This window comes from Anopheles coluzzii, chromosome 3 (assembly GCF_943734685.1).
Source record: "Anopheles coluzzii chromosome 3, AcolN3, whole genome shotgun sequence".
Taxonomy (NCBI): Eukaryota; Metazoa; Arthropoda; class Insecta; order Diptera; family Culicidae; genus Anopheles; species Anopheles coluzzii.
This window is the reverse complement of record NC_064671.1, coordinates 18,177,211-18,198,681: the sequence shown is the minus strand read 5'-3', so window position 1 is coordinate 18,198,681 and position 21,471 is coordinate 18,177,211. Positions and strand designations below refer to the sequence as shown.

The 21,471-nt window shown below is 40.5% G+C and overlaps 1 protein-coding gene across 1 annotated transcript in view; it reads right to left on the bottom strand.

Moving 5' to 3' along the window:
• LOC120959310 (paired box pox-neuro protein) overlaps nt 1-8,206 on the bottom strand; it is a 46,077-nt gene extending 37,871 nt beyond the window's left edge. Inside the window, exon 1 of the mRNA XM_040382609.2 lies at nt 7,753-8,206. The gene's annotated coding sequence lies outside the window, so the exon portion shown is untranslated. The remainder of the gene's footprint in view (nt 1-7,752) is intronic.
• Nucleotides 8,207-21,471: the final 13,265 nt, after the last annotated feature.

Sequence of the window (21,471 nt, the reverse complement as noted above, 5' to 3'; positions counted from 1 at the left end):
GAACTAATTTCAAAAAGAATAAGTTGGAAAACATCAAAATTATTGAATTTTGACGCACATTAAAGTAAGACATTTTAAACTTGTTCAACACTTTGAACATTTTGATGGCCAATACAAAGATTTTTAATTGCTTTGAATCTTTAGGATAGTGTGATTTGATGCTTATCTTTGTCAATTTTACTGTCAACTTACTTACAACTTACAACTATATCACTTGAAAAAAAGACTATTGTATCCTCGAACGATAAATTCAAAATACTTACATTTTGTGTAGAGTACATTATGTACATTATGTTGGATAAAGCCTCAAGAAGATAAATTTTTATTCGACCCTACATAAAACCAACACAAATTAAAGTCCAGTAGCCAATTCAATAGATACACAGGCTATTTCATGAATCTAGTAAGAATTTAGTGTATAGAGCCTTATGATCGTGTATAATCGGCCGTAAATCGCAACGTCAGGAAAATACACAAATAAAAGCATGATTTCGTTACGATCATTTCTTAAAACACAATTTTATCGATTAAAGCGTCCCAAAAAATGCGTCCATATCCCTATTTAGAACAAACTCATCATAAAACCTTCGAACATACAGCCAACATTCCACACGCTGACGTTTTGCACTGAGCGTCACAGCATCACACTTGAAGCGACTGCAACCGGCCCCGGGTCATGCAACACAATTCCCACACCCGGAGCAAGCATATCAGCGGTTTACAGTGTCTTGTACACCATCGCCGGCCATACCATGCGGAGGCTATCCGGCCCGACGATCGGCAGTATAATTTAATGGTATCCTGTTTTACAGCACCCGGAGACGCTCTGATTTTTCGGCTGTGTACGGTAGTGGCTTCAGATTTCGAAGCGCCGTACGACGGGACAGATTCTCGACGTAAACTACCCCTCATTACAAACCAACCCCGTAAGGGAGCTGTGTCTGTACGTCTTACCAAACTGATCCTAACTTCCTGATTTCGGGAAGAGAGTGTGTGATAGAGAAAGAGGCAGAGGCAGACAGAGATCTCGCGAACCAGTCACGCTTATCTGATTTCATCACATTCAATTCATTAGCTCCGTTTATCCCGATCGCATCGACGTACTGGTTGCTGTGTGCTACGGGCCAACGCATCACAACCTGTCGCAACATTCAAACTTCAGGAAGATCGCCTGATGTATGTGTGTATGTGTGTCCCAGTATCGGTAAACATCTACCAGAACCCACCAGCACCAGCTATCCGTGTACTGTTTTGAATGGAAAGCAACCAATTTAAACGCACCATTGAAAGCCATTCAACCGATCACCCGAAGCTTCGATGGCACAAACCGTTTTGGGTGGAAATTTACACGATCACCCATCAACAAATGCGCCTGATGCCGTTCTGGCGGATCATCATCGACAGCCTTCTCAGTTCAGCTTCACCCCAGTAGGCCACTCGCGAAATGACCCGTTTTCCCATGCGTATCCCCACGAACGAACGAACGAAGGTCCAAAATTTGTCTCCAAACTTTATAATGACCACCGCAGAGGCCGAGCCCGTGGTGCAGGACGCGGACCCAACACGGTGGCACGATCGTGGTCATGTTCGCTGCCCACCCGCAGGGGTCCCGGGGTTAGTTTACGATAATATCTCCCAAAGATACCTCCACCCAAAACAAAACCAAGGGGAGGTGTAACTCCGCATCAACGGGCACTTGTTTCGCCATGGTTTCGCTTCGAGCCCGTTTAGCCTTCCGTTTGCCAAAGGCTTACCATGATAACTGTCTACCATATCGATATCCCCGGATCGGAACCCCAAGCGGGAGCTTCTCGAACGAAAATTATGACACGTCAATGCATGTTCCGTATCGCTCGCGAACGCTTCGGCCAGCCGTTGATTATGCAGAACCTTTCGGGATACGCATGGCGAGCAGTTGATGTGGAGACGAAACCTAATTGACGTGTTCCTTCCCTTCGTTCCCGGTTCTTTCGAGCCGCTACTGTAAGCCTCAAACATTGAGATTGAAGATCCCTTGCAATGTTGCCAAAAAGCTCAGCGATTGTCCTCCCAAATGTTCAACTTGCACGAATCAAAGTCCACAAGGTCTACCACAGGTTAATCCAGAAGCTGTCCTCGTACACGCAAACACATTCTTTCCGTATTTCGTTAATTTGACGAAAGGCTGATTCCGAGCATGATAACATACGGCTTCCCTCAACTACCGTTTCCGTCGGGCGGGCCCCCACAGCAACGCAACCTGCCTTAATTGATATAAATTTCCAGTGAAGTCATAATCTTTTACGGACTGACATGTTGTTTCTACCAAAATCAATAAATTTGGAGGCGCATAAAAATTTATCTAAATTTTATTGGCGCCCTGCCGTTGCTGGTGTGCGTTCGCAGCGGAATCTTGATCGCGAGCGGGGATTCGTCCCCAACTCACGCGACAAGCCACTATTCATCCGAAACAAGCATCAGGCGGCAGATAAACCGACTGCGCTTCTGATTTGCCTTTTGGCTGGATCTTCTTTCGGCTTTCATAGAGCGATTGAGGGCCCGAACATTGGGCACGAACGACCACGGCAGTCAACGGCTCATTAATAGATAATAACTATTTGTTGGAAATTTACATAGGCGCATTTTTCATCGGAAGCGTTCCGGGCGATCGTATCGCTCCCGCACAGCCTCTGGACCGTGGACCTAGGGACCGTACGTTGATGGGACGGAACACACAGGGCGAAAGGTGCTACCGGTCGTTTGTTTTGTTTGTGGAGATGTGGAGAGTTTGCCTACTACCTAGCCAGAGCCTGCCTTGAGCTTGACCGGCATAGCTGTGTGTGGGGAGCTCATGTGATGTGTGAAGATCGTTAGGCGAAAATTGATAGGCGAAGCAAATGGAAAAATCAGGCGCTGCCCATCTAAATGAGCTTCCGTTCGGAGCTAGCGCTGCAGGAAGTGAGCTTCTGTGAGATGAAGAAATGATACTGCTACGGCGAAAAAACAAGGGTAAGATGGAAAGCAAAGATACGCAACAGCTATGATAAACTGTGGTCCTTTATTTTTGTTGGTAATTGTCATTATTGGCTTCAATATTGGTCTCTGAATGATGCTTACGTCGAGGTACCGATGAAAACGATTCAAACTTATGGAATAGGAATTCCGTACATGAACGGGTCGGCAATTGCCTGTCTAAACGACATTAGCGCAGTCCCCCCAAAGTAAAGGAAGCAATAAATAACGACTTACACGATCGATTTGATTTACACCAAAATGTTCACCTTCCATTTCCGTTCAGCTCTAAGGTTTATGACCCTACATTCACTTTATTCGAGAAGGGAAATTATATCACCTTTTTCTAACGATCAATTCTGATGTACTCGAAACAATAAGTAATACAGGATCTAGGACATTTTGAATTCATTGATGACATTGAATGTGTTCGAATATCTCTAAGAATATCTTGTGAATTTAAACTAATTTGAAGTCTTCCCAAAAGTACTTAAGGATCATTTTAAAGCAATTTCACTGCTTGTTGACACAGATATCTTCAAAAAGTTGTATTAAAATCTATCAAACTCTATAATTCAGAATTTTGTAGGTGAAAAGATACCACCACACTGTGGTCTTAATGTCTGGAGTAAGAGAGACCTTGTTTATTTATATTTTTATTAATATATTTTTGCTTCCACATTTCCTCACACTTTCTCAAACCCAGTGCTTGACCTGCAGTCACAAAAACACGTCCACTAATTCGCTTTATTTAATCATATCAATTTGTTGCCCAATAATCCCAACCATCTCGGAATCGGCTTCCACACGCCCACCGACCACAATCCCCCGGTCACACGGCCTACCCCATCCACCGATCAATTCGGATCGATCCAACCACCCAGAAAGCGTCACCAACTGTAACACATCCCAACAGCAAAACAAACTCACCCACCGAAAGGCTTTTGGCGATGCGAACCAAAGACCAGATAATGTCCCCCGGATGCTAATGAGCAAACTAATTGGTTAAACGCGAACGGTACGGGTTCGTCGCTTAACCCACCGCTAGGGAGTTTTGCCTTCTATGCCTTCTGCTTTCTACTCGTTTCCCCTCCCAAAAAAACCCCACCGGGGGCAGTCAAATCGGGAGCCCAATTTTCTAGATAGTTTACGATCTTCCTGCGTGCGTGTACCCGGCGGGCTTACGGCTCGCTCGCTCGCCCGCTTCGCCCAACACGGTTACGGACACGCACCGAAAATCGCAGACGTAGCTTGTGGCGCTTCTGCTCGGTTTTGGCGCGGCAATTTTCGGAACGCGACCACCGCAGCCGTAACAGATAATACCGGTCAAGGACGACCGTGGCCGCTGGCAAACCGTTTGGCCAGAGCTCCGATTTTCCGGACCGGATAATTCCAAGCGTGCCGACTTGGGGACCATATTTGACCCGCCGTGTGTTTTGGTGTTGGCGCAACGAAATGACGAGCCTTGTGTTTTGGGGTCCTTTTAGTTTTGCTATATTTTTTCCGTTCTGCTTTTCTGTCTCAAACGCTCGGCGCATGCAAAAGTTATAAACCACCGGCGGATTAGCATAATACAAGTGTAGTTTACACGTACGTAATTATGCAAATTTTCGGTTTGACTTGAGCGCCTTTTTTTGTGCTGCGGACGACGTTTCGGTGGCGTTCCGTGTCTAGTTTGTGGACGGTTGCAGCGCTGACGAGCGTTCAACCGAGCGTCCGAACCGAAAAGTTTGTCCAATCACTCCAGACGACATACATGGTGCGGGGTTTGCTGTGCAGCAGAAAAGCGCTGAAACAGAGCAATTTTTGACCGCGACCTAAAGCACCGTAATAATGAAGGGCTTTTAACTCCCAGCGGCAGGCGAAACATTATCCACTTCTGACCCTCCCCCAGCCCAGCAGTAAAGGATAGTACACGGATAATGTTCTTCCGAAAATGCTCGTGCCCATTACACATCTGTATATCGTTCAGTTCCACTCAACGCGCGCTCGCTTTCAGACGTGTTAAAATCGTGATTTCTTGATTCGATAAAATCAACCATTTTCCCTGGCGGTGGTGGCACATTTCCACGCCACTAACCGCGAGACGCCCGACATAATGGGACCGAAAATTCAATCCCCCCCTCTCTCTGATTTCCCAATGATCGGAATCGGAACACTTCTGGAAGCTCCTTTTACAAAGTGTGAGCGCGCCTCGTGAAGACATTTAAATGTAACGGCCGATTTGCACGCTACCGGTTCGGTGATATTATCGGCATATGCTTTGCCCCAGAATGCTTACGAGCTTCAATTGCACACACACACACATACACTCGGAGTGCGCCCTGCCTTCCGGGGAAGGTGTGACATTTCAGGACGATGAATGGTCTTCAACGTCAACCCGCCCGCGCAAAACAATCAACCACGCACCGCGTGTAAAGGTGTCATGGAAAAAAAGTTCAATGCACAGTGGTGGCAGTAAAATTATTTTAATTAAGATAATTTCATATTTTATTCATCACCATTGGTGAATATTTTAGTTGCCATCAGGCGCTAGGGGGGGGGGCATCGGTTTTTTCAAACCTATTTTTGTAAACGTGCACTTTGGTAAATGGGGGTTTGAAAGTTTTTCTTCAACAAACCAACCTATCAAAATGTGAATACTCCGCTGATGATGATGTATTACCCCAAAAAAAAAAACAAAGCAAAACAAAAACAAGACCCACCACGGAACGGGCGTTAACGCATGAAGCATTATCGCGCGCTCGATCGACGATCGAGATAACGATAGTGCCAAAAGTGTTTCTTGACCGGTGAACCTGAGATTTTGGGTTGAGGTGGGCAAAAGCGTGCGTTCAACGAGTTTCGGTTTCAATGGAACGGAAGCTTATTGCGTGGGGAACCACTTGACACCGCTTCGCACCTTAATTAGAACACGAGCAGGAGGACATTAAGCTTGTTCAACAGCGACACCGGAGGTGCTGAGAGGAAACCACAAAAACCCCGCTCCATAATGGGAGGCTCATTAGGTACGTAGTCATTGTTTTCGCCTTGTTTTGACAAGTTGCAGGAACGCGTTAAATACGCGTTTAAAGAGATAAAGTGAACGATTTGATGGGGATCTCGGTAAATAAGTGTTTTGCAAGATAATTGGTTGAGTTTTCATTTGACTTTAGGAGACTCTTTTAAATCAACTTATTGATTCGATCAATTTAAAATTTCTAATTATTGTAGAGGCTTACGAACATAACATTTTCAATGACCATCAGTATTTCTGGAATAAATTGCAACAATCTTTATTTTCTTTGTGCCATAATATATAAAAGTATGAACAAATGTATTCAATCACCTGTCCCGGGGGTTTCAATGATTTACAGCACGTTTTTCAATATTCTATCTCATCATCTCTCGAAAAATATATTTTAAAATAGAAAAAGATCATTTCAAAATTATTTTTAAATTGATCATGTTATTTATATTTAATTAAATATCTAAACCCTGTTCTAGTTCAACTGGGACATACATTAGGCCATAGCGGTAATTTTAATGTTTTTTGTTGTGGTGTAATTGTAGAGGTTTGGGACCTCGTGGATCTCTTTTGCCTCTTAGTGTATCAAATGAACCTTCGCTCTTCATCATAAGAAATACTTCAAGGTAAATCGAATGCACCTCTCCAGAAGAAAATCATTTCATGGTTTTATACAAACAGATTTGCGGAGCGGTTGGTTCGATACATGTCTTGCATTTTCGAAACGTAGCGTAAAGACTCTGTAATCACATGATTATTAGACTTTATTAGACAATCCTTGCTACCGAGGAACCTGAATATTACCTGTTTGGGTTACATACTTAGAACACCTAGGCTCTCATATAAGTGTAAAAAATACAGATAGCCAATCTTAATAACAAACGCGTTGGATTGATAAGGTAAACATGGCACTCAATATAGTACATAATAGAAACTATTTCATATCACATGCAGCTATTCTTTATCAATCTATGTCATGTTTACAACAACATCTTAAACGTTTGTAGAGGAGTCACAAACATGAATGTTTTATGTGATGACTCTTGCTCTTACATTTTGCTGTTTTGGATTTTCAGGTTTCACGAAAAATAGAGAACAATATTATACCTTCGAGATGTACTTGTTCATTGTGAGGACACATACAATTGTTCCTAATTATTTGCATTTTATAATGGTTTTGTTTGATGATGTTGTCACCATCTTCTGCATTAGGTCAAAATTGCGAAAATAGTTCAAACGATATCTATTTTTATGAGCTAACATTTTAACAAAATATGGAAGATTCATCATTCTGATAGATAGAGGCTCTCGAAAAACAACATTGCTATAAATTCCGAATAAGGAATAAGATTATTTTCACAATCGTAAAACTCTTCTCCTAAGAAGAATTTATAAATCAATCATTTTATGCTGTAAACAAATGAGGTCTTTTGTTTTTAATTATTTTTATAAGCCAATCCTTAATGTATGCCTTTTGTGACTTTTTTTCGCATATCAACCGATGAATCTTTTCCCGAGATCTATCATTCTTCTACACTTCAAAAATATAGACTGTCGTTTGAAATTGTTACAATTAAAAGTGTATTTACACAACCGGTAACTGCAAAGATCCGCAATCCATTATTCACTTCACGGTGACATTACTAATGATGTAGAGGTCTAATGATTGCAGAACATTTTACAGAAACAACATGACATTTCTCCCAAGATACAGCATTCATAGTGAATAAGGAGCTTATGGATGGATAATTTACCTTTTAAAGTAACAGTTTCACCACTAACTCTAGCTAAAACACACAACGTAATGCGTGAACAATTCTTAAGGATGTTATCGGTTTCACAATTGCACAATATTTTCCACTCTTCTCACTTCATCCATCCACTTCAATTTACACTCTGCAGTCAAAAAGCACAGCAAAAAAAAAAAATAATAATCCGTTCTTGTTCAGGATTGTTTACACAAAATGCACAAATTGCACCAAACAACGTTTTCACTCAATGCATCACTCAAACTTTACACACAACAAACGGCAAACGCAAATCAGCACCAACATTAGACCCGAATCAGGAGCCCGAATCCAAAACCACCGACACGCTACGCTACGCTTCTCGAAACTCTCGATACTGGAAACACGCGCGTACCGCCGTACAACGAAACACCGGAGCCGTCTATCCGTCGTCAGTTTTTCGCGCCCGCTCGCAACCACATTCCAGGCACTAGTGTCAGGGGCTGGCAACGTAACCGTCCACGGTATCCTCGAAGCCACCTCGAAACAGCCTGCGGACGCTGCGGCTTCAGTAGCGCGATGGTGCGAAAGAGATCACACCAGACAGCCCTCGAGGGCGTTCGATCTCGGAGGGCACAGCCAACAATGTGACTATGTGTTTACATTGCGTTAGAAGAGAAAGAGAGTCGGATAAGGGTGCGTGAGTGAGAAAACCGTCCATTAATATGCTCATTCTGCTTGTGAGTGAAACAGAGATGACTGATCGCACGGCGGTGAAACCAACCAATGATGAGGACTGTCCGCCTTTTTACAACCCCCATCGATGCTTTGACGGTGGAAGAAGAAAAACGGTGGCAAGTTCCGGTTTCGGTTCCAGCGCCAGCGCAGGCGTAGCATAACAAATAGAAACGGACATGCAACGTGTGCCCTGTGGTCCCCCATGTGACCTGGCTCTCCCTCCATCCGAACCACGATGTGCGTGCGTATTTTAATGTTGTTTCGATAAATTGGCCGTTTTGTTTTCCGGCCCCTTCGCAGTCCCTTCACTTCCCGCACCAACCCAAAACCGTACACTCTCTTCAGATAACGCTCTTGCCTTGTGGATCATGGATTGCCTAGCGCCCTAGCGATAGGCCGGTACACACTTCCTTTGCCATGGGAATCATACTATACCAGGCACCAGGAACTTGGATGTAGATTGAAATCTCTGCTCGGCCGCTTTTCTCGACCCGCTTCAAGATGCCTATTTGGAGCAGAAATAATCACATAAAATGGTGGATGACGTCTTCGACGGTTCTTTCAAAATTTCCTTCCTATCCGGCAATTAAAACTAATGAAAGCCTGGTACGGTTTGGTAAGAGTCGGGAGCGCAAATGGGAAGGCATATTTTACCGTGGCGCAATCAACGATCGATATTTTAGCTATGGCAGCAGGATGTGTTGTATCATTTGTTTTTAAAAATATTATTTATGGGACACAACTAGATCAGTGGTAATTAAAACGCTTTGGTTTGGAGAGGAAGTATGGCGATGAAAGTTTTCAGAGCTGTTTTGGCACGTGAAGAAAACGTTTGCTGAAAACGTGCTTAATTTGATATTATTTTGTAATTCAACAGACAAAAGCCACCGAAAATCAGATCGAATTATAGCTGTAACTAAAACCGAGGGAAAAATAATCAGCATTTGCACATCGGAACAAAATACAAACAAAAGACAAAACGAAAAGACATTAAATAGGAGGAATCAATAGATATTAAATAGTTTGTACGACTTAAGAAACGTTTAGCTGAAGTATCATGTATGCATAGGAAACATTCTCATTGTTTTCATGCTGCATTTGAGGGTATTACGAGAAAGTTTCGGTGAATGTTTGGTTTCAAATGGTAGATGAAAATATTTACATTATCTCCATTGTCCATTTACTTCTTTGTACATTCTTTAGTATTCATATCAGTATTTTCAGCATAATGTTCGACCAAATTCAACAAATTAATCTTATTTTTTTTACGCGTTCATGAGTGACAGCTAACGAATATGAATCGATTTGAATGACTGTCTTTTTACTCAACAGCTGTGGAAAAGAATAATCATTGTGGATTAGGGTGATGTAAATAGGCCACATTGATCGATAAAGTAAGTATAGTGTGAAAATTCCCAATGAAATGGACAACAAAATAATTTAGTGATTTTTGCTTAAATTTTTTATTTTTTTTAATGAAGATATCCAAAAAGGAAACAATAATTTCTCTTATTTTCATATAAAGATAACCATACATCAATATTTTCTAATTATTGTACTTCATTCCTATTATAAACTGACAATCCATTCAAATAAAGTTGAATGAAAGCATTTCTAGCATTTTGCATAACGTATGACAAAAAATAAGTTTATTTTTTTAACATTGAATGTTATAAAACATTATGATTTCTTTTGTACATCTGTTGATAATCTTGGTCCGATGTGTTGATAATTATGAGTAAGGCATATAATTAAGTGTGTATTAATTAAAATCAAAATAATTTATCATTTCAAAGTGTGTTTGTGTTCAAAGATTGGTAAAAAGATTAAAAGCTCTCAATCGAAAATGTAAAGCTCAGTTATAGATCGCATAGTTAGTTTTTTTCCCACAAAATATGTGCGTGCCGTGCAAATCATCAAAATTGCAGTTTTTAAAAACCATTGCATGATAAACAAACAATTTTTATTTGGTTTATGTTAGAGTCTATGCTAATCATTTGACTAATAACTAATGACTTTAATGGTTTTTTTACACACTTGTAGTTCACAAAATACAAAAACTCAAAACATTTTCTATAACGCTTTGCTTTTTTGACAAGCATATATATTTTTGCTGCTTTCAGCGGTCAGTTTTAACAATACATTAGTTGCATTCAGTTTACACATACAAATACCTTAGTTCTTTTCACCAAAAAATTCCAATATTTAATTATAATTTTTCTCTTATCATTATCATTTAACCACTCGAACAGCTATTAATTTCTGTAAGTCCATATCAGTTTACAAAATTACAACTTAAGCGCCTGAGATCAGCCATTCTATTGTCGAAATTTAATTACAATTTACTTCATCACCCACTGCCATCTCCTACCAGTATCCCCCGCTGGCTTATAATTGAACATGCACAAAAGGCCAAACATTCCCACGACCCATTTCGACACCATTCTGGTACTTGCTTACCCGCACACCCACCAACAACACTTGCTAACCCCGGCCCAAAACTGTCAGATATCTAGGAGCGTGTGGCTCCGTGTAAAAAAACGCTCACACCCTTTGCAGCTGCCCGATAACCCTCCAGCAACACACGGATGGGTAGGTTCAGTTTTGCTCGATAAATGTCACTTCCGTCGCACTTCACAGAAGGGGAGGGCGAGTTGGCTGAGCCACTGCCACGGAAGTAGCATTTGAAACGGTTCCGAGCAGGTCCGGGAGGATTCCGTTCAGGACACGCTCGCCCCGTAGAGAGTTTCCAGTCGATTATGTTGTCCTTGGACGGCAGCATTAAATGGACGTTGAAACGGAGCGGGACTGGCATGAAGTTTTCCTATGTACGTTAGTACGAAGGGTTCAAATGTGGTTGATGAGTGTGTGTGGATGTTTGCTGAAATGGTTGTTCCGAGACGCAAATGGGAGGAGCTAACCATTGAGCATGCGGTTGCTAAAGTGAGACGACTAGCATAACAGACAGGGTGAAAGTAAACCAAAAAACACTTCGTCAGAACATTCATTTTTTCTTAATTCCATTTAGGAAGTGTGTAATTCATTAAAGTAGCCCTAATGGTACATAATGAATTGAAGCACTTGAAAGGAGAATGTTTAAGGACAATGAAATATTTAATTAATAAGTTCAATGGAATAATTCCCGAGGCAAATTTCAACTGGACTGAAAAGAATAAAACAATATTTATAAGAATCCAATTAAACTGTTCATTTTAAAATATTTACTACGATTATTGAATGATTGTTTTGCTAAAAACCGACGGTATTTAAGGAAGGAAAATAAAGAAAATGTTGACAATAATTATTAGATTAACTGATCATTTAAAGAAACATATAGACCAGTGAAGTATATTTCGATTGTTATTATAATATAAAAAGCTAACATTTGCAATTATCTTGAGCTATTTTAAACCAGAATGAGTTAATTCTTAACAACATAAATGAATTGAAATGTGTGACAGATACAAAAGAAGTGATATTTAGGCAAACAATCCAACAATCCAGAACTTTAACAATCTTATAAAAATCTCAAATGAAATGAAATTTTAGTAAACTATTTGTATCTTGATACGTTATTCTGTGAGAAGATATTTATTTGTTTATTTATTTATTTACTTGTTTTTCCATTTGAACATAAGGACTAACTCCTCCTAATTAAAAGTTGGTAATAGCAAGCTACTCGTACGACCTAACAACACGCCCGTATTGGGTTCAAGTCTCGAATGAACCGTACACCCATACGTAGGACTGACTATCTTGCTATGGGGGGTAATCCATAAGTCACTAAAAGTCAAACCCACAAATGATACAGGCAGGCCTTGACCGAAAACGGTGGCTGTGCCAAAGTAAGTAAAGTAAGTAAGTAAATTAAATAAATAGGTAATTTGTTGATTTATTTTGTAGCAATGTTTCACGAATTTCACATTGATTCCGATCGATTGATTTCTACTTAATAACCTAATTTTTATATCGCTTTGCGTATTTGGATTTTGCATCTATATCTGAATTGAAATAATTTGGGAAAACTTAGCAAAAAAATCCTCTGATTGTTTTGCCTTAAGAGAATCCTACGTACTAAAAGCCAAAGAAGAAGAAGAAAAAGAATAACATGCGACAGCACATAACTGCAGGATATCTGTTTGCGTAGAAAATGCTACAGAGCCCCAATGAAATAAAATTACACGAAAGAGTTTTGATTGCAAACTATAACTCAGCAATTATTGAAGATAATGAAAATCAGAAGAATTAGTGCTATAATATTAAGGGGATCAGGTTTTTTTTTCAAACAACAACAACCCTACGGAAGAAAACTATTCTTATGCGATTGCTGAAGCATTATATTATCATGACTGTAAACTGTGTAATCTATCCAGTATATTGTGTAAAAGGCATAAAAGATCCAATATCTATAAGAGCTTCATTATATTGTAAATAGAAATACAAAACAATGGAGCAAATATACTTTATTTTAGCCACGTTTCATCACAATAATGTGCATGTTTTACATCCTTACTAACTTGATTTATATACTATCAATAAACAAATACAATTTCGGAAATCTAACTTTCTCTGTTTTATAGATTGAGGTCAAACTAGCTAAGATGGAATTAAATAATAAATTACAGGCAAACAATAATTAAGTTAAAGCTATAACATTGAATATTATCCAATAACCCGAGCCGAGCCGAGCAAAATAAATATCCTGTTGTACACAGAATATGTGAGAAGAAAGTGTATTTTTTTTAATATACTTCGGATGCATTTTACGAGTTGACGGTTTTTGTAGCTCTGGGAAACATATGGGAAACATAATAATACAATCAACATTATCAACGTTAATGAAATAATAAAATTATAATCTTATTTGAAAAATTAAAAAAAAATTAGGGCGATAAATAAATAATTTTCGTGAAATGAATGAATTATCATCCTCTTGCAAAAAGAAAAATGTTTCATTTGTTTTTTTATTACAACATCATGTTTAGTACAATTTCATGTATTTCATGTAAAACTCCCTGATTTCATATATTGTGTTTAATGTTTAAATTTTACTGATACCTTAATCTAATTCCTTCGATGCCCTGAATTTCCATTTTATCGACCTGAGACTCTTCAATACAATACAAGAACTAAAAGTTAAAAAAAAACACCAAAAACTACACGCTTCAAATCTTTTCACCTGCTGCCATCCGTGGCAAAAGGCGGGAATTCATAAATATCCATCCATTTCCGATTTTCTACCGGCTGGAAAAATACCGCAACCATTCTTTTTCATATTTCATTTTAGCCTCGAACGTTCTCCGAGCGCATCGGAACGGAAGTTGCTCCAAATTCGACACGGCGATAGCCAAACAAATTGCCAAACGTTTCAGGAAACTGTAACATGCAAGGACGATGGAAGGATTCCGCTTCGCTTTTCCGGAGGCTACGGCGAAAAAAAAACCCGATCAACGGAACTGGTCCCAGCGAGAAAACAAATGACCGAATCAGGCAGCAACCTGCAACATCGCTGATTGATTGACGAAACGCGCCCTCGAGGAATCCCTCCGAAACTGATGGCAAACGGAGTGTGCGAGTGTGAGGTTGGTAGGTCGGATTTGGGCAACGCGTGCGAAGAAAGGCAACCGTACAGGCTCGGAGCCTCGCAATTCTGTCTGCTGGCTGCCACCGAATCAAACGTGCAGGCGGCAGAAGCAATGCCACAACATAGCAATTATCCTAATGTACCTCAAAAATGAGCCTTCCGCCGATGTTGAGTGATCTTCTGCATCTTCTCCATCTCTTGACGTACCCTGTGTCCCGCACTGAAGACGAACACTGAAGACGATCCAGGACGCATTATGGCTAAAGTGAGACCTCTTGCTCATCTGCTTGAGCAGTAGGGGGAAAACAACTAATTCGCTCGCATTAATCGTGCCCTGTAACCTTTGTATCGTTGCTCAAATGGGAAGGTGTTGTTTTATTTCCTTGCTGAAGCTCATGTCACTGTAGCGCTGCTAATGTTCTGCTTGAAAAGTGCTGGAAACAGGGAAAAGGTAAAATAGTAGACCAGTTGAAATGAGCGAGCTAAAGAGCGCACTTAACCCACGACCAGCTGCGTGAAAAGAAAGAGGAAACATTTAAGCAACGGCATGACAAAGTTGTTGCGGCCTCTGTTGCTGTTTGCCGTCGTGGTGGTCCAAAGTGGCCATGCTGGGAACGGTCGCTTGCATGAAAGCTTTCAAACGGAGCTTTTTCAAACGGGTTGAGCACGCCCGGCAACAAGTTTGACGTGTGGTTTGTATAGCTTCAGGCGTAATTATAGCTGTTTTGCTGCCTTATTTTGAATGAAAAGGGTAGCTAAAGTTTTTATTTTATTGAAATTTACCAATTGCGAATATGTTTTGATTATTATCAATATTCCGATCAGTTTGAGAACTTATTAGATGCATTTACCTAAAGTTATTTCTTTTACGAACAATTAATAGAAGATATCTATCAATTGATGATTTAGTATTTACTACCGTTGCTTCTTCCTCAGGTCCATCATTGAATTGCAGTAGGTGACTAATAAGTGTCATCAAATTTCACCCTCTAACAAAAAAGCTTAGCCATGACTTTGCATTTGCTATGATTGACAAAACAAATGGTGTCTGAAAAGTGGGAAGAATTAAAATTTACATATTTTTTGGCAATCTATGCCAGTTGACAATTGGATGTATCGAAGGTTTTATTGTTATAGAGCAATTCGGTGTAACTAATTACTAAACGTTCAATTGTTATTATCAAAAGAATGATACATCGCGAGTCACAACAATAACTCTAGTGAGTAGAATTTGTTTTATGTTTAGTGACATCTGGCCCAGAGCTAATCTTATTGTTGATGCATTGATGAGTTTACTATTTTACAAAGCGATCTTTGGCTATAAATATGTGATATTATAGTTGAAAAAAACAACTGCGCTACAAAACTCTATTAAATGTGTACAGAGATTGTTCCAAATTCACTTTTAGATTGTAAATTGCTTTGGTTTCTATGTAAGCTAATAAAAGCACGTGAGTGACTAGACACACTTGTTAACTGTCTGGAAATTTACAAAACATAATTACAGTATGACAGTGTATGACAATATTACTGAAGATTATTCAAAGAATTACTGATTTAGTAAATTTCAATCTTATTTTTATTTTAATTTAACTATGTTATGCAATTGTTTTTTTTTTCATATCTACAATTAGCCAATAAGTTGTTTATCACCATGCAATTGCAGTTTAAGCAAACAATCCTCCGTCATTAGTCATGACTGTAAAAAACCGCCTGTAGAAGTTAATCATGCTCCGCGCCATTAAAAACCGGTCCTTTTTGGCCCGATTCCATAACAAAACCATGCTAAACGATTCTGACGAATCATAATCGCAGCGTACAAACGGTGTCATTAAGCGAGGTTTTAGAAGCAAGCGATTTAATTTAACCGCCGTTTTGCAGGGATTTAAATTAAGGATGCTGCAGTACGTCTCGTACTCCTGCCCGGCCGTATTGTGGCACCCAACGAGGAAAGGAATGCAGTGCGCACACATGAGGGACCCAAAACAAAAAGAGCAAAACTTGCAGGGGAGTGAAAAAATTGTCTAATTTTAAACCAGTAAAATTGCTTCAATCATTCGCAGGCGGCACGAATTAAACTTTGCTCGAGACGCATTTCGCCGCGGGGCTGGCAGTTCCGTCGCCCACAAGAATCCTTCCTAATCCAGCAGGCACACTGCTTCGGTCGCGCAGTGCGTGCGTGTTTGGTTTTGTACTTAATCAAAAAGTAGTTAGAGTTTCCAACGCCGGTGACCAAAGACAGCAGCAAACAGCAAAAACTCACCAACCACTGGGCCGTTCGGAAGGTGTGCAGCCAGGACAGAAACGGGATGCTAATGAATAAAATTACAGTCGAAATGCAAACCAACGCTGAAGCGCTGCAACGATTGCATCCGCGTGCACGCACCAAACTTGTAAGCATCGCGCAGTAACATAATGCGATCTGTTCTAGCGAAGTCGGAACCGAAAACGAACCGAAAAGCGACCGCTTGCTTGTTCATTTATATGCTAATTATCGTCCCCCGCACTATGCCCGCGAGGTACTAAAGACGAGACTGTGGCTGTGGCACACATTTTGATAGGCTTCCGTTAAGCGGTCGGTGTGGTAGAGTTGCACTCGGAGGTTTGCTTTTAATTTTGCGTTTCGCCCTGCGTCCACTCGCACGGGTAGTGTCGGTGGAAATTGTTGCCTAATGCCCAAAACCTCCTCCACAAACGCCCCGAAGGGTTCGTTTGTTTTTAATGCTATAATATTGCCGGTCCGGTTATGATTTGGAGCAGCCAAATGATGGGACGCCTTGCATTCTTTCCGTTCTGTACGGGCCGAGGGGACGAATTTGATTGCTCGTAGGCAGGCAAACAACCGGCTCTGACTGACAATTACGTTGAAACGGTCGTCTGGTGGGTTTTGGTTTGAATGTATGGTTGTGCTCACTGCTTTTGAGGATCATCTTGCTCGGATGTGATCAAAGTTCGGTTGAGCGATCCATCCCAGTCAAACGATGCCAGACAGAAGCGTTTGTTGTTTGAGGTTGTCTGTCTGCCAGTAGCACGGCCGGGCGGGATCCAGTGATTTAAATGTTGTGTGACGGAAAGAATGCAATGATGGGTAAGCATTAGAAGCTTTGGATCAGTGGATTCTTGTGATGTATTCTCATCCTTCAAACGAGTTTTGGGAAGCTTTTATTTCTACAATAATTATTTTTTAGTATTTTTCACTTATTTCAAGACGAATGTTGACTTTACTCAATAAAACGATCTTTCCTATCATTACTGCCTTATAAATGATACAGTCCTTAGATATCTGTCGCAGGCTTTGAAAACGAAATGTTTTTCAAAACTGATGAATTTACTTGTGAGTATTCAGTATGTTCAGCCTCAAAGTCACAACATCAAAAAAGGATAGTATCAGCGACCATTCCTTCTTTTGTTTGAAAATGCCTCGCTCATTGATATACTTCTAATAATTGATTTATTATACTAACACATATTACAAAAAATTTACCTTGAAAGGTTGCATATTTCATCAGGGAAAAATCAAATCAAAATGTCATTTTCGTTATGACCTCATGCACTCCGTGCTGCTCAGCTCCAACTAATCTCTACATTAAATAACATTTTAATTAATCCATCAAAAAAGATTTATTTTACCATTCCGGTGATATCTCACTTCATTATCATCAGTCCCACCGGCGAACGCTAGAATTAGCAAACCAGAATATAAAATATTCAACAATTCCTACCCACAACAACCTGCCGACGAAGCAGAAGGTGTGGAATTTGCCATTTTCGATGCTCACTGCCGGCACTGTATATCAGTTGGAAAATATTTCGTCCGTTCACTTTGTTTGGGCGCCGAGAATCGAGATAAGCGAGCGATGTGCATAATTCACATGATGGCTTTATGTTTCGCCGTGCTGGTGTTATAAGTTTCCATTCCACTGTGTCAGTGGCTCCTAATTGATCCCTTACACCAGATAGACCCACTTCTGCTTCTGCTCACAACTGGATCATCAATATTCATTCGACCATCTATGACCATCCGTGTAGCAAGCTTCTGCGATACCCGGAGCGATAGGTAGGAAGTAGAATTTATGCAAAAAAAGTCACCCCCATGCCCTGCTTAATGCATCGAGTTCGTAAAAAAACGGAACGGTGTCCCAGACTGGACCATCCATCAAACATTCCACAGTGGTTCGCTCATAATTCACCACAACGCAAACACAAACCAAACGGAGAGTCTTCACGCACGCACCAAGAACAGCGATCCTTTAACCAACTCTGGAACAGATTGAGCGGTTTCTGTGTATTTGTTTGTCCACCCGTGCTGGGGGATTCCCTCTTAACGCATCCCCTTAATACTGCAGCACGAAACCGACTGCTGTGGCCTCAATTGCCCATTAATCTTTCCTGTTCACACTATGTCAAATCTGAAAATAATAAACTTCCCCACAGCAGGTCGTCCCAGAAAGGATCGCCTTTTCGGTGCCGCACCCTGCCCCGGTACGCTTGATCGCTTTCAATTATGTGCAAAAAGTTAAACCAAAACACAACTTCACTCCAGCAACGACACTGGAGGGAACGACACTTTCCTGAAAGGGAAAGCATTCCACACCGAAGGAAAGGCAAGCCGCATGGGGCAGTTAAATATAAATGTTTATATTATTCAGTGGATCGTAGGTCTAATGTTCTTTCCACATTTTGTTTTGCACTCAGTATTACTATGGTCCCTTTGCCCCTTGACGAGTTCTGTGGCTCTGTGCCAAGCCAAACTTCCTAATAATTTATGATAGCTGACAACGATACTGCTAAATCTCTTTTGGCCATGCTACGAGGTGCCTGTTTCTGTGGTAGACCCAGCTAACCCAAACGCATTGTCCTGGTGGTTCAAATAAACAGGGAACGAAAAGGCAATCGAGCAGTATGGGTATTGCGACGAACAGTCGCACACAGTCGCACCGGTACAAAACGATGGATTAAACGATGACTTTATTAATGGTGACTTTCGAACGATGCGCTAGGGTCCAACAGGGATACACAGGCACCGTGGTTTTTTTGCACCGCAAACAATTAATGTGGATAACTGTTGCGGTGCACATAGCATTGCTGAATTGTTTACGACCCAACTTCGGATGCAGGCGAGACGAGCCAGATCACGGGGGTTGTTAGCAAATGTTTGGAAATAATTCCTCTCTTCCTTGTTCACAACATCATATCATCTGTTTGATGGTTAGAATTGTGGTGTGGAAAAAGGTTGAAGGCAAGTTTGAAGCAGCAGCATGAGCAGCACAGTGGAAAGCAATAATCACACTCACCGACGATAATATATTACGAGATAATTGGCTGAACATATGCGTTTATTTTTATGCACTGATTTGATTTCCCCTTTAGTAATGCGGTTTGTTGACATCGTTCTATTTGTGGATATGGTCCTGATTGTTGTTGTGAAAGTGAAGAGTTACATTTTATTCAGTTACAAGAATTAGAAAGAAATGGTTAATTTATTTGATTTGATTTGACACAAATACAATAAAAGTCCTTCGTTTTGAGTAACATTTCAAGTGAAGTTGAAACATAGGAGGAAAATTGAGAAATCAATGTGGAAATTATGTGACTGTAACAGAAACATGTAAAAAAAAGATTTTTACTCTCATACAATGCTTAAAAAGAATACTTTAATGTGTCATAAATAAACCCAGTATCACGTCTTATTACCTGATGATATTCTATTAACTCTTTAACTTTGTTTTCTTTGTTGTAAACGCTTTGCACTGATGTTTCATATTTGAATCGTGTCATCTTTCATTAAAAGAGTTACAAATATTGTTTTTTACTTAACTGAATGTTTTAGCTTTTAAAACCACACTTGTAGGTTAATAATATGTTCTATTTTATCAAATAGTTAAATTTTCAACAAGAAATGTAAGGAATATTACAGATTCCGCTTTTTACCAATTATTCTGGATATAATTTCTGATCAAACATCGAGTATCTGCGTTCTAGGTGAGAGTTTTAGGTGTTGTTTTCAGATGACGTATCTGATGTTGTTTTGGCTTTTATTGTTTATACTTGTACTATGTTATTCGGCGACACAACTCAAAATGGTAAATCAAGTCTGCAAGATATAATCATCTATGTGTGATGCAGGGTTGATTTGAAAACTGTGTCAACACTATCAATCGCTCTCATTGGTATGAATTTACTTAGTTCCAACTGCAAAAACAAAAACATTGAGAAGCAGTGTTAGAAGGAGACCATAAAGGCTGATCGATTTATTTAACAAATGTCTTCTATTATTTCTCAAATTTTAAAGTAACGCATCTGAGGATGAAAAAACGTAAAACGATTCTGCATCAGTGTCCAATCTCACCTGCCATAATCCTAAAAGTAAAAGTCATCTCGGAATGGCTTCAACTAAAGACAAAAAAGATAATTCAAGAACTGCATTTCTACCGTACAAATGAAGATAGAAACAAACCCGTACCATAGCCCGAAACCGAAGGCGTTGAAAACTGATTTCCCGGCTACGATAAGATAAACAGAGAGAGAGTGAAAAAAGACCCAAAGAAACGCCGACACCGTGTCCTTGCTGTTCCGAGAAGAAACCGAATTAAGAACAATTCAATAAACTCGAAATTTATGTCACACCGACCGCTGTCCAGCTTTGGGAGTTGCTTGTGGCTCGTGCCTAGAGTGCCCAGCGTACCGCAACCGTTGATGATCGCGCTCATGTTTTGTAGATCTACCAACCGATAGCACCGGATCGTTGCGGCCTTTTCCCCGTCCAGACGGTCAGCTAATCAACTCGACAAGCGCACCGGGTTCCGGCGAGGGGTCAAGTGTAGTAGCAATGTTGGCTAGTTTGTTCAATATTTGTTCAACGCTTCCCTATTCGCTCGGCTCGGGATAGTTATATCCGCGAAGGTCTCGGTCTTGGGTGTCGGTTTGTTTTGCAGGCGTTTTTTATGTTTTCTCCAAAAATTGCTTTATTGCATCTCGCGGTCAAGAGCAAGGTGCATCGAAACAGCCTCAACAAACCATCGCAAGATTTATGGCTATGCTGACGGTCATCCTGACGGCAGGTTTGAACCAGCTTGTTGATCGTAGCGTGTTTGTACCGATTGCAATACGCTCCAGGCTAGATTTATAGACGCAATGTTTGCGAACCAAATCTTCCTTCCTTCGTCCATAAATTCTACAACAAACAAGCTGCAAAACGCAATGAGCAGCCCCGATAGCCATTATAATGGGATGATTTGTTATGCTATCTACAGGCCAGTTGGTTCACCCAAACGGAGCCGTTTTCTCACGTCACTCAACCGTTTTGTTGTCGCGTTTTGACAGCTCCGCAAGGCGTTGTCAGTGAAACCAGCCCACCATCGCTCACTGTTTCCAGATCGGATTATCGATGTAATTTGCCTCGCTGACATCCATCGCTGTGCTCG